At 39.6% G+C, this 15,162-nt stretch overlaps 1 pseudogene; it reads left to right on the forward strand.

Moving 5' to 3' along the window:
• Positions 1–1,429: 1,429 nt before the first annotated feature.
• LOC146614008 (GTPase IMAP family member 8-like) lies at positions 1,430–4,558 on the forward strand (annotated as a pseudogene).
• Positions 4,559–15,162: the final 10,604 nt, after the last annotated feature.

The raw sequence follows: 15,162 nt of genomic DNA on the forward strand, positions 1-15,162 counted from the left end.
CAATCACTTGCACAGCTGTAGGTCATCAGCAGGACCAACGTGTCCCAGCACAGATGGATGTCTGGAGGCATCCAGCTGCTTTGGAAGAGCAAGGAGCTGGAGGGCTCAGTGAAGAACTGCTGCATCATGACGTTGACCCTGTTGGATGAGTTCCAGAAACCCTTCTGGTACGTCAGTACCCCGTCACCATCTCCATGGGGAGGATGTCACAGTTGTTCAAATACAGCAGCACCGACTTCCTGATGCCTGATACCGTAGCTCTGAGGAGTGGATGAAGGTGAAGCTGGTCTGGCTAAAGGAAAAGCAGCCTCACACTCTACGTCTCCATCATCAACATCAAAGAGCCGGTCAGCCCCGAGAATAGAAGCTGAACTTGTCTAGTTTCATGTGTTTGACAAAGTTCTATTGCTATCAATTAAAAGATGAAACATTGAATTTTAATTTGAGAGAAGAGATTCTGGTATTAGTTATATTTATTCAGACTGTGCGAGTGCTTTTGTTCTGATCTTTGGTTTGAACACACAGTCACATGGCAGTATGTCCTGTAAAATAAACTGTTTACTGCTTGTTTATTAAATAAGAGCCTTGAAGTAACTGTTGTTGTGATGTTGCACTATATAAAACTGAATTGAATAAAAAAAATGCTAAAATAAAATGAGAAATACTGTTTCTGATTTCTAACAAACTTTTACAAACTGTTTCACATATTGTTTAAATGTGTGTTAATATTTAATTTCAACTGTCACTCAAGAACTGGTTCGGATCTAGACTCAGTTTCATTTTTTGTTTTTTCATTCCAGTGTCTGAGCTGAGGGTTGTTCTGCTGGGGGGCAGCTGGAGTGAGAGGAATTCAGTGGGAGATTTCATAGTTGGACGGATGGCTTTCAACAAGGCACCTAACTCCTTTGTGAAAATCAGTGGACCTTTGGAAGAACAACAAATAGTTGTTATCAATACTCCGGATTTTCTCTTTGACAAGATGAACGAAATTGCAGAGTTTTTAAATAACTGTGTGGAATATTTTGCTCCTGGACCTCATGTGTTCCTGCTGGTTCTACAGCCAGAAGAGTTCAGCGAGGAACACAAACTAAGGCTCTGCAGGATCCTTAAACTCTACAATTATCGATCATTTGATCACTCGATGATATTGATTTCAACACCTAGAAAGAGGAACTCAGGCTGCACAGAGCAATATATGCAACACCCACAATTAAAAGATATGATTAAAAAATGTAGATACAGATACCTGAGGAGGAGTGACATTGAACTTCCAGAGCTGTTATATCGCTTGGGTCAAATTGTGAAGGAGAACAATGGAGAACATGTTAGCTATGAACCATTTGAGGATACCTCACAGACTTTACCAGCAGATGTTCAAAGCCCCAAACAAAAGAGTACACTGACTTCTATTACAGATCGTGTTACAGCCATGGGTAAGTGAATAAACTATTCTGATCTTCACAATAATATGCATACAAATCCTTCTTTTGAGATAGATCAATAATCTGCATTTTACGTCATGTTTTCACAGGACTACACAAACACGTGTCACTTGAATGCTCATCTTCTGAGAAAAGTACTCTGTCTCGAAGTAAGTAAATCATCTTAGAGCTAAGTATATAGGTGCAAACAGTACTTGGTGACTTCTCCAGGATTAACTTAAACAATCCCAAAAAAGTGGTTACAAAACAATTGTTCATATAAACCATTAGTGCTAGAAATTGCCTGGTTACAGAGATGACTGAATATATCTTAAAGATACTTTTCATAAAAAGACTTATGAAGATATCACAAAAAAGTCTAATAAATTCAGCATTAATTATTTTTGTGATATGTTTTTTCTGTTTTATCACAGTGTCTGACATTAGGATTTTGTTGCTGGGGAAAAGTGAGGACAAGAAGACAAAACTTTGTAACTTAATCACCGGGCACAAAGATTTTACATGGCACAAAGATTTTTTATCAAAATATATAACCTTTTGTGGAGAGTGGAGAGAAAAAAAATTGACTGTTGTGCAAACTCCAGACTTGTTCAGTCTCTCTGTAGAGCACATACAAAGAGAGATGAAGGTCTGCGTGAGTCTCTGTCCTCCTGGACCAAATGTTCTGCTGCTGTTAGTGAAGTCTTCTGAATTCACTGAGGAGAACAGAAAAACTCTGAAGTTCATCCTGAGTTTGTTAGGTGAAAATGCCTTTAAACACTCCATGGTCATCATCACACACAAAGAGGAGAGAAAGAACAACTCTGTGCAAAAACTTATCAGAGATTGCAAACAAAATCAGCACACAGTCAGTCATGATAGAAAAGATTCTTCAAAACATGATCGAGAAGAGTTGATAAAAAAAATGGAAAAGATAGTGAATGACAACAGGCGAGGATTTCTCACATTAAACGAAGAGGATGATGTTGTGACAGTACTTGACAAACCTCTCCTGAACTTAGTGCTGTGCAGTAGAAAAGGAGCTGGAAAGACATCAGCAGTTAATGCTATTCTAGGACAAAGAAAGTTTGGTCCACCTGACAACTCATCAGAGTGTGTTAAACATCAGGGAGAGGTGTGTGGGCGTTGGGTTTCCCTGGTAGAGCTGCCTGCCTTGTATGGAAAACCTCTGGACACAGTGATGGAGGAATCACTCGTGTATCTCCCTCTGTGATCCTGAGGGTGTCCATGCCTTTATCCTGGTCCTACCTGTGGCTCCCCTCACTGATGAAGACAAACAAGAGTTAGAGACCATAGAGAACACATTGAGCTCTCAAGTCAATGATTTCACCATGATTCTGTTCACTGTGGACTCTGATCCTACAGATTCAGCTGTTGTTGATTTTCTAAATGAAAACAAGAATATCAAGGAGCTCTGTAAGAGATTTGGAGGGAGATCTGTCGTTCTCAACATTAAAGACAAAGAACAAATCCCAGAACTGCTGAAGAATGTAGAAATAATTAAAGGCAAAAAACCAAGATGCTTCACAAAAGACATGTTCACCAAAGCTCAGATAAAGAAGGTTATTAAGCTTACAGATGAACTGCAGCAATTGAAGCAAGGTACTAAGATGGTACATGAAGATGAAAATGAGAGCAGAGAGCCTCTCAGGATGGTGCTGATTGGGAAAACTGGCAGTGGAAAAAGTGCTACTGGAAACACCATTCTGGGTAACGAAGACTTTGAGTCGACTACGAGTTCAATGTCAGTAACAAAGTTCTGTCAGAAAGCAAAAGGAGTGGTTGATGGACGTCCTGTTGTTGTTGTCGACACCCCTGGTCTGTTTGACACAAGTCTGACCAATGATTATGTTCAACAAGAACTCATTAGATGCATCAGCTTGTTGGCTCCTGGACCTCATGTGATTTTACTGGTGCTGCAAATCGGTCGGTTTACACAAGAGGAAAAAAAGGCTGTGGATATGATCAAGACGTGTTTTGGAAAAAAATCAGGAGATTTCATCATCATTTTATTCACCAGAGGAGATGATCTTAAAAAAAGAACAATTGAAACTTACATAGAAAAAAGTGATGATGTTTTACATAAACTGATATGTGATTGTGGAAGGCGGTATCATGTCTTTAATAACAACAATCAGACAGATCGCACACAAGTCAGAGAGCTGCTGACAAAGGCTGATAACATGGTTAAGGAGAATGGAGGCAGCTGCTACACCAGCCAGATGTTCCAAGAGGCAGAGGCAGCAATACAGAAGGAAGTGGAGAAGATCCTGAAGGAGAAGGAAGAAGAGATGAAGAGGAAGGAGCACGAACTTCAGAGAAAGCATAAGGAAGAAATGGAAAACATTAGAATACGAATAGAAAGGGAGAGAGAGAAAGTTGAACAGGAGAGAAAGAAACAACTTGAAGAAATGGAGGAAAAAATTGAAAAGGAACGTAAGCAGAGAAGGAAAGAAGAAGAAATGAGAGAAGAAGAAGATAGGAAAAGAAGAAAAGAAGAAGAATGCAAACAGCAAGAGTGGGAACAAAAACTTAAAGGAGAGCTGGAGCAGAACAGAGAAGACATGAGAAAGCGACAAGAGGCCTGGGACAAGGAAAGAAAGGAAGGGTGGGAGAAACGACATCGACAAGATGAAGAGAGACGTATAGAGGAGCAAGAAAGGTTTAAAAAACTCCAAGAAAACTACCAACGGGAAAGAGAAATGTATGAAACCAGAAGAAAAGAAGAAGATCGAAATAGAAGAGAACAGGAGGAAAATGAGAGAGAAAAATTAGAAGCAGATTATAAGAAAAAAATTGAAGAAATGAAGAAGAAATATGAAGAGGAGGCGAGAAAACAAGCTGAAGAATTCAATGAGTTCAGACAGAAATACATCAAAGACTTTACAGCTTTAGTAGAAAAACACATGGAGGAAATACAAGAACTAAAGTTAAAACATGAGAGAAAAATGCAACAGAGTGAAGGAAGCTACAACAAAGAGTTTGAACTGTTACAAAATCTCTCAAGCCACAAAGAAAAACATCTGAAAGGTGAGATAGATGAGCTGAAGAAGAAGCATGAACAAGAGATATATGAACTGAAACAGAAGTACAGCAACAAATGTTTGATCCTCTAAGTCAGCTCCTGTTCAAAATGATGTGACCTTAACAGCTATTCAAATCAATGCTGTCTGCAGCTTGTTTCTGCAGTCAGTTCAGCAGCTGAGTGAGCAGCAGTATTTAGCTGCTGTAATATTTTAGTCTGGTGCTACAGTCTTATAATGTTTGAAACTATAATTTTTTATTGGTTGTATCAATGCTTCTTGGCACTAAACCTTATACTGGTGAAAACCCTGTTCACTTCCCCTTAAATCTTGTCATCTTGGAAGATCAAATTTGGTCCCAGACTGTGGGGGCGATGGATTCCCACTGGTTGCAGAATCTCACCTTGATCCATCTCAGCATTGAGATTGCTTCCAATGATAGCAAGCCTTATTTTTCCACTGAGGTAGGTGCTACCCTAATCCATCACATTCCCTGCACTGAAAGCTGCTGAAATGTAGCCCCATTTTAAAGTAAATGAACAGGTTATCCAACCTTAGATTTATTGCCATAGCATTGTTATAACAAAGATATAATTGACAGAATATAAATTTCCCTACTTTTAATATTAAATTTAGTTATCTTGGAATTGTAAATATGTGTTAGTAAATAAAGCAGGATTACTACAAATTAATTACTTTCATCCATCCAATCCAGCTTCTCAGCAATTAATGCTGTTCCATTTATTTGCAGTGACAAGCTAACAGTGCTATAAAGTTCCTATTAGTGTGCCTTTAACCTAAATACTTTTATTACACGGGAGATAGTTTTATGATATTTTCTGTTCAGCAAAATAGCTCCTTTTCATATTGTTTTAGGAAATTACTTTTTTAACAAAGTAGTCTATAATTGATGATAAGCTTAGTTGGAAGCCTCATATAAACCATGTGAAAACAATTTTTTCAAAAAATGTTGCTATTCTTTACAAAACAAAGGATGTCCTGAACAAGAATAATAAGCATGTGCTTCAGCCAATACTTGTTTGATTAGCCTTATCTCGTTCTTTCTTGCTTTGTGGTAGACCTTTATTCTGTATTCATTGAGAGATTTGACTGCTAATCAAATAAATAAATGAAAATGTTTACTAAAAGGACACCAGTGAATGAAAAAGATCTGTTTCTAAAAATTCCTACAATAGAGCATTTGAACAATTCACAGACTTCAACATTAAACAAAGTTTCAATATGTTTATACAGATACTGTCATTATACCCTCTCTAAAATGTCAAAAATATGTATTTCCTTTTTTGTTAATATTATTAAAGCTAGCTGTTTAGGAACATTTCTTTTTTTAAGTTTTTTAAAAATCTAAATATCTCAAATGTAGACATATTTTCACTGTGGACTGTAAGTAAAATAAAAACCAAAACAATTGTATTACAACAGATTGATTTTCTGCTGCTCTCTACAACGAGTTGTAATGGTGCTGGCTATTTCATTAGGTACACTTTGCTAGTACCTTTTTGGACCTCCTTTTGTCTTCAGAACTACCTTAAGTCTTTCTGGCACAGATTCAACAAGGTTCTGGAAACATTGGAGAGAAGTTTCCATCTACACTGACATGATTGCATCTCACAGTTGCTACAGATTTGTTGGTCGCACGTCATCAACGAGCGAAAATACAGCTTTTTGTCCATGTTAATTCAGGCTCTTGCATTTATAGACTATACAAATTATGACGTTACCTTTTAAAACTGTTACATTTTTTTCTGTATTTGTTTTTATTTTTGTTTTCCATTTCATGTCACTTTGAAGGTGAACGATGTTATGGTATAAGCCCTTTGTTTTCATCTGTATTTTACTATAACTGTAGAAACAGAATGCATTTCCATTAACAGTCACAATAGCATGCAAAATTTAAAATTTCTCTTTGATGATGGAAATTTTAAACACAGTTTGTGTTTGTGATATTTTTATATGTACTTGCAGTGAATGTATTTGTTGCACACAACATTTCTATTTTTTGAGTATGCAGAAGTTACAGAAGTTCATTATAAATTCTGTTAATGACTCAATTCTAAAATAAATCACTATTTGTTTGTATAAATTGTATGTGATATATTTATTATATTAAGTGCTATAGAGATATTTTCCCAACTAATCTGGAAATGTTATGACTCTTATTATGGAAGCAAGATTTACTATAAATAAAAGCTTCTTTTTTTTTAAAAACAGTAGATACCTTAAAATGCACATTTTACATATGCACTGTTACGGCCCCCTCTGCTAGGGGACAGGAGGGGAGTAACATAAGCCCTCATATGAAAACTGAGTAAAGTAAAAGGTTTCATTGCAAACTTTAAACAGAAAACTGACAGGGCTGTTCAACAGACCACTGGGCAACCAGTTAACACATAAAAAAGCAATAACTATGAGCAGAAAACTGTGCCATCAGAAACTGAATTTGAATAAGTTAAACTTGAATTTGAATTGCTCGGATTGAATCTGAATTGTAACTTGAATAAATGCTTTTACTGAAACTGAATATGAATTAGCCTAATTTGAAATAGAATTTTATATTTTGAAAATGAATTAATTTGCTTTGAAACCATATTTTATCCCTTAAAAATTTAGCTTTTGAATAATTTCAGATTCACTTCTCACCATTCAGTTTCAGTTCCAAAATTCAGTTTTTTGGGACTTACATCCAGTTCCAGTTCAAGAGTAATCGAGCTCAGATTAATAGAGCTACGTTTTACTAGCGGACCGAAAGTGTTACCGACGGGAATCTACAGCGTCTTGAGCTGAATTAAGGCTTCAGAAGTCATTCGTCATGTCGAATGACCAGCGGATAAACTCTCAGGTTGGTAATAAATGTATCACATGTATAAGAACAAGCGTCATGTTAACAAATAGGGCTTTGGAGCGTGATGTCACGGGGGGTGGGCGTGGAAAGGATTTTGGCCCGATCCGCCATTTTGGGGGTCTAGCGCAAGTGAAAAGGGAGCGAAGTCACACACACCAGCCATGGTTCGTATTTGCTGTGTGGTCGGCTGCAATGTTCGATCACACGACCGGCAAGAGAATAAGGTTGAAAATGGTTTATCTTTTCATTCTTTCCCAACCTGGAAGCAACATGAGGCAGCTCGTGTATCGATGTTACCAAACGAAGGCGTCTAGCCTGGATAGCAGCTGTGAGACGAGCTGACGTGCAGTTCTCTTCCATCTCCAAATATCTGTTGGTGCTCCGGACATTTTCATTCCGGTAAGTGCTAAATATGTTCATATCACTCTTTATAGCCTATTAGTTTTATTTTCTATGTGCTCTGAGCTCATAGCAATTTAGAACAAACATCCTACTGAGTGATTTTGCAGAACTACCCTCTATTTATAGAGTTGCTAATTATTTGGCATTATTGCAGCAAACCAGCCTATGAAATGGATGAAACATCATGACTGGGTTCCAGTGCTACACAAGGGACCAGCTTCAAACATACCACCATGCCAATCAGATTACTTCTTCCATGTGAGGGTGAAGAGGTGACCCTCCTGGATAAGATGGTGAAGGTTTGCTGCGTTTTGGTGAACAGTGTGATAATAAAACCAGGGAAAAATGAAACCTGCTCCTGTTAAATATTCTTAAGTATTGTGCTGTTAAAATTGCTGTATTTTTTCAAAAGATACAGTAAATAATGTTAGTAGTGGGTGATGTCATGTAAACACTCATGATTTTGTGTAAACATTTTGTCATTTGTAAACTATAAATGACATGGATTCTACATTGTAACTGATGTGATGTTCTATAAGGTGGTTTCAATAAAAAAAAGGCAAAAATTAGTTTGTTTCTTTATTCAACTTTTGAACAGTGGGACTCAGTCAGTATATATTCAGTAAATGCAAATTATTTACATGGCAGTGCACTACAGGCATAAATCTAGACCCCTAGATAAAACATTATGGGTCATTCCGACAACCCACAGCTTTACTGTGTTCCAGCAAAGTATCCAATAGCAGTGACAACTCCTCCAAAGTAGCAGGTGGGATTTTTCTGTTTTGAGGACCCCTCCTTTTCCCTGTCACTACAGATGGTCTGTTTATGTTTTGATCAAGAGCCTTTTTTTGGGCAGCTGAAGAGGAGAAGTCTATCTTATGGCCAACCTCTGGCTGTATCTTGGTCATATTACCCAGCAAAACCCAGTATGCAGGTTCATCTGTAACAGTCCTTGTGCCACGGATCAACACTGTTGCTTCTACATTAAACAGAAGAGCAGCGACATGGCTGCAGGTCTCTGCGACTCCGGCCATACAGGTGCAGTGGGCGGCTTCAACCTTCCCTGTGATGCTCACAGTGACCCATGGCTGCAATGCTGGTTCATTCAGTCTTTGAGAGTGCAGTACCTGAAACACACACATACAAAGTTCATTTAAAGACAAGAACTAATGAGCCAAGGCCGACGTAAATGTGTTTTATCAACTTTATCATAAATGTAACAAAGTGTTTAGAAAGTTAGCACATACATGTAATTTTTCATTTTTTTATGTATCTGTCACGGTTCTGGGTCCGTTGGACCCAGTATTTTGAGTTTATTATGTTTTGGTTTATTTCTGCTTCATGGATTGTTTTCTTCTCGTAGTGATGATGATGATTATTATTTCTTGTTTCTGTTTATCCGTGCTTAAGGATTTGTTCTCAGTTATATCTCACGTTTAGTTTAGTTCAGATTCCATGTGTCATTCTGTCTGTCTCTCAGTGTAAAGTCTGCATGCTTGTTTTGTAATTCATGTTTCCTGTTTTATTGTGAAAGTCTTTGTCTTATGTTAGTGTGTGCAGCTTAGCTCCCCCGTCTCGTTAGCCCTGATCTCTCCCAGCTGTGTCTCCCTCCTGTTGCCGATTCCCCCGTTACTACCCTGTGTATATAAGCCCTGTGTTTTCCCATGCTCAGTGTCGCGTCGTACCCTCAGAATTATGCCTGTGTGTCCTTGGTCTCAGTGGTCCATCCTCACTCCATGTTTGTTTTTCTGCCAGCAATAAAGCTGAGGTTTTTTGAGTTTCAATTCTGTGTTCGAGTCCTGCATTTGGATCCTCATCTCTGCCTGCCCGCACACAGAGCCCTGACAGTATCCATCTATAGAATGCTGCATGTTGTATTCTAAAACTGCCTGTTCTCTGTCAGAAACCCGCCTGCAGAAAATGAACCTAAAGTATGTAATGCAAGGATGTCATCACTTTCAAGATGGAGAAAGCATAAAGTGACAATTATGAATCACTTAATATGATAAGGAGATTCTGCAGGTCATTAATCAATGTATTTTAGTGACACAGGATACAAACATGGAAGCAAGATGTATAATTAGGATTATTTATAATAGATATGAATAAATTAGTGCAATGATAAATATTACCATTCTGTAGAATATTCTTATATTTCACTTTTACTTGTTCCCATGTTCTAGTGGGTCCTGTTGTGGCTCTAATGTGAAAGAGGATATAATGTAATATAATATGATATGATATAATGTAATATAATATAATAAATTTACCCTACCGCCTACTGGTGTTGGCCAGAGGGGCCGATGGCGCGATATGGCAGCCTTGCTTCTGTCAGTCTGCCCCAGTGCAGCTGTGGCTACAACTGTAGCTGCCGCCACCAGTGTGTGAATGTGAGAGTGAATGAATAGTGGCATTGTAAAGCGCTTTGGGTGCCTTGAAAAGCGCTATATAAATCCAATCCATTATTATTACTATTATTAAATTACTTACGAGTTTAATTTGTCAGCAACTTTCTGCCAGCCCTCTCTCCTTGCTTTTGCAGCCTTTGCAGTGTTCCCTTGCGTTTTAATTAAACTATGAAACTCCTGAAATCCCTCAATCAAGAGTTCTTGCTCTGCTGCCAAAAAATACTGAGCGCGCCCCTTCGACATTTTCGCCGACCAATCAGAGGGTTGCCAATCAATGTTTCTACTATCGATGCGTAGCCCCTTTTAAGCCACCCAGTGATCTCACATTACTTCATCCAGCTGTACTAATCGTCAACAACAGGTGTGTTCGGAGAACCGGAATAGCGAGCTCAAAGTTGGCGCAATGATTTGATCTTGGTTGTGTCATTTGATCTTGGATGTAGTAAGCGAGGTACGAAGAACGGACCCCAGAACAGAATTTGAATCAAAACAATGGAATTTGAATGAAAACAACGGAATTAGAATGTACAGAACAGACTTTGAATGAAAACAATGGAATTAGAATGTACAGGGCCCTATTTCAGGAAGCCGGTTTAGTGCAAACTCTGAGTAAGTATACCCTGAGTTAACGAAAACTCTGGGTTTTCTGTTTCACAAAGCGAGTTTAGATTAATTCTGAGTGAGTTACTATGACGACACACTCCGTGAAGCTAACCTGCCCCCTAGCAGGTTTACTTCAACTAACCCTGACGTTCTCCGCCTCTTTGTCGGAAACCTGACTGTAGGAAGTGTCAGACATGGAGTGCTCCTTCCTTGAAGAGCCAGTAGATGTTGAAGCCCAAATTCTCCGCAGAGCTCTCCGCTGGGAGAGAGTGATTAGAGCGCGTTCGGACATTTTATCATTTCCTGATGATTTCCTGTGTGAACGTTACCGTTTTTCAGCACAATCTATAATTCATTTGAATAACATCCTCAGGCACACATGGCTGAGGATAGGTTAATTGGATAATCCAAATTGCCACTAGGTGTGAATGTGCGAGTGAATGTGAGTATGAATGGTTGTCTGTCCTTGTGTGTTAGCCCTGCGACAGACTGGCGACCTGTCCAGGGTCGCCCTATGACAGCTGGGATAGGCTCCAGCGACCCTGAAAAGGATAAGCGGTAGCGAATGGATGGATGGATGGATGGATGGATAACATCCTCAGGCCTAATATTGCTCATGTGACACATCGCGGACATCCTCTCAAATCTGTACATATTATTTGTATTGCACTTCGGTTTTTTGCAAACGGGAGCTTTCTGTATAATATTGGTGATGCTGAGCACGTTTCCAAGGCTACCGTGTGTCGGGCAGTCAGGAATGTTACAGTTGCACTGAAACGTCTCCTGTACTCGTTTGTGGTGTTCCCCGGTCATAGACCCACAAGATTTATCAAAGAGGGATTCCACAAAATTGCAGGTATCAGGATGAACGAAACTTAATTCATGATGTGGTGATATTTGAACTACTACTTAAATTTTACATTTATTCTCACTGTTCCCAGGCGTGATTGGCTGTATAGATGGCACTCACATTCCAATCATTGCTCCTTCAGTAAATGAAGGAGACTATGTGAACAGGAAGTCTTTCCACAGCATTAATGATTTACATAGGACAAACAGACCAAGCACTATGGCTCATAATACAATTACACCTTACCTGTTTGGACTATATTTTTATATTTCATTTTTACTTGCTGCCAGGAACGTTTGGGGCCTGTTGGGTTGCACCTGCGCTCAAATCACATCACAAAATAAAATGTATAAATTAAAAAATAAAATAAAATATAATATAATAACGTGTTAAATGGGTGGAAATCCCTAGATCAATGTTTAAATTAACACTCACGCATTGACTCTGTCGGCTATGTTTTGCCATGCATGCTCTCTTTCTTTTGCAGCTGAGGCTGCGTTACTTTTTTTTCCGCAAAATTTGCATGTTATCGGCATATGCTGCCATCAGAATTTCGGCCTCAAGCGCTGTAAGATACATTGACCGCGCCTTCTTTCCCTCCGTCTCCATGGTGACTCGCTTAATCTGTGCTCCACTAATCAGGGCTTTATGTATCCTCGTGCGCGCGTTTAACTTGGGGTTAAAGCAACTCCGCGTTGATTGAACTAATTGTTATCAGCCTTTCTGAAACCGAATATTCCGAGTTGGACAGTTCGGGGTTACTCAACCCTGAGTATCGTTTTTCACTCTGAGTTTTCTAAACCGGCTTCCTGAAATAGGGCCCAGAACAGAGTTTGAATGAAAACAATGGAATTTGAATGAAAACAACAAATTTAGAATGAAAACAGTGGAAGTTTAAAAAAAAACAGAATTAGAATGAAAACAACAGAATTTGAATGAAAACAACAGAATTTGAATGTACAGGGCCCTGTGCTTCGTACATCGCTTACTACATCCAAGATCAAATGACACATCCAAGACCAAATCATCGCGCTAACCGTGAGCTCGCTAATCCGGTTCTCCGAACACACCTGTTGTTGACGATTAGTACAGCTGGATGAAGTAATGTGAGATCACTGGGTGTCGTAAAAGGGGCTACGCATCGATAGTAGAAACATTGATCGGCAACCCTCTGATTGGTCGGCGAAAATGTCGAAGGAGCGCGCTCGGTATTTTTCGGCAGCAGAGCAAGAACTCCTGAGTGAGGGATTTCAGGAGTTTCAGAGTTTAATCAGAACGCAAGGGAACACTGCAAAGGCTGCAAAAGCAAGGAGAGAGGGCTGGCAGAAAGTTGCTGACAAATTAAACTCGTAAGTAATTTAATAATAACAATAATAATGGAGTGGATTTATATAGCGCTTTTCAAGGCACCCAAAGCGCTTTACAATGCCACTATTCAGTCACTCTCACATTCACACACTGGTGGAGGCAGCTACAGTTGTAGCCACAGCTGCCCTGGGGCAGACTGACAGAAGCGAGGCTGCCATATGCCCCTCTGGCCAACACCAGTAGGCGGTACGGTAGATTTATTATATCACACTATATTATCCAATATTATATTACATTATATTATATTATAATATGTTATATTATATCCCCTTTCACATTAGAGCCACAACAGGACCCACTAGAACATGGGAACAAGTAAAAGTGAAATATAATAATAATAATAATAATAATAATAATAATAATAATAATAATAATAATAATAATACATTTTATTTGAGGGCGCCTTTCAGAAACCCAAGGTCACCTTACAAAAAACACAATTAATAAAAGGAACAATAGTCATAAAATACATAAAATAAGTTAAAATTACAAAACAGAGCGTGACAACAGATAAAATCAGCATTAAAGCGAATAAGCCAGTTTAAACAGATGTGTTTTCAGCTGTGTCTTAAATACGGAGAGGGAGTCAATATTTCTTAGTGCAGGAGGAAGAGAGTTCCAGAGCCGAGGAGCAGAGCGACTGAAAGCTCTGTTCCCCATAGTGATAAGGTGTGAGGACGGAACAGTAAGATGAATAGCAGATGATGATCTGAGAGTGCGGGAAACAGTGGTGATATGGAGCAGGTCACACAAATATGAAGGAGCAGATTTATGGATACACTTGTATGCAAGAAGTAAGATTTTAAAATTTATCCTGGCTTCTATGGGCAACCAGTGAAGCTGCTGAAGAACTGGGGTAATATGAGCACTTAACGGAGTGCAAGTTATGACCCGAGCTGCAGAATTTTGAAGAAGTTGGAGTTTATGAAGGGACCTTTTAGGGAGACCAAATAGATAAGATAAGATAGAACTTTATTAATCCCTCGGGTGGGTTCCTCCGGGAAATTCGACTTCCAAAAAAAGCACAGCAACGACCGAAGTTACAGTTACAGAATTGTTATATATATATACACACACACACACACACACACACACACACACACACACACACACATACATATATATATATATATATATATATATATATATATATATATATATATATATATATATATATATATATATATATATATATATATATATATATATATATATATATAAAAACACCCAGCACGCCCCTGCGGGCGGTTTATCCTTCAAGCTCGGGTCCTCTACCAGAGGCCTGGGAGCTTGAGGGTCCTGCGCAGTATCTTAGCTGTTCCCAGGACTGCGCTCTTCTGGACAGAGATCTCCGATGTTATTCCCGGGATCTGCTGGAGCCACTCGCCTAGCTTGGGAGTCACCGCACCTAGTGCTCCGATTACCACGGGGACCACCGTTACCTTCACCCTCCACATCCTCTCCAGCTCTTCTCTGAGCCCTTGGTATTTCTCCAGCTTCTCGTGTTCCTTCTTCCTGATATTGCTGTCATTCGGAACCGCTACATCGATCACTACGGCCGTCTTCTTCTGTTTGTCTACCACCACTATGTCCGGTTGGTTAGCCACCACCATTTTGTCCGTCTGTATCTGGAAGTCCCACAGGATCTTAGCTCGGTCATTCTCCACCACCCTTGGGGGCATCTCCCATTTTGACCTCGGGACTTCTAGGTTATACTCGGCACAGATGTTCCTGTACACTATGCCGGCCACTTGGTTATGGCGTTCCATGTATGCCTTGCCTGCTAGCATCTTGCACCCTGCTGTTATGTGCTGGATTGTCTCTGGGGCATCTTTACACAGCCTGCACCTGGGGTCTTGCCTGGTGTGATAGACCCCAGCCTCTATGGATCTTGTACTCAGAGCTTGTTCTTGTGCTGCCATGATTAGTGCCTCTGTGCTGTCTTTCAGTCCAGCTTTGTCCAGCCACTGGTAGGATTTCTGGATATCAGCCACCTCCTCTATCTGCCGGTGGTACATACCGTGCAGGGGCCTGTCCTTCCATGATGGTTCCTCGTCTCCCTCCTCTTTCTTGGGTTTCTGCTGCCTGAGGTATTCACTGAGCACTCGGTCAGTTGGGGCCATCTTCCCAATGTATTCTTGGATGTTCCTTGTCTCATCCTGGACTGTGGTGCTGACACTCACCAGTCCCCGGCCCCCTT

The sequence above is a fragment of the Diplotaxodon limnothrissa genome, linkage group LG18 (genome assembly GCF_057381915.1).
Source record: "Diplotaxodon limnothrissa isolate DT_005_m linkage group LG18, D_limnothrissa_male_GT1.1, whole genome shotgun sequence".
Lineage (NCBI taxonomy): Eukaryota > Metazoa > Chordata > Actinopteri > Cichliformes > Cichlidae > Diplotaxodon > Diplotaxodon limnothrissa.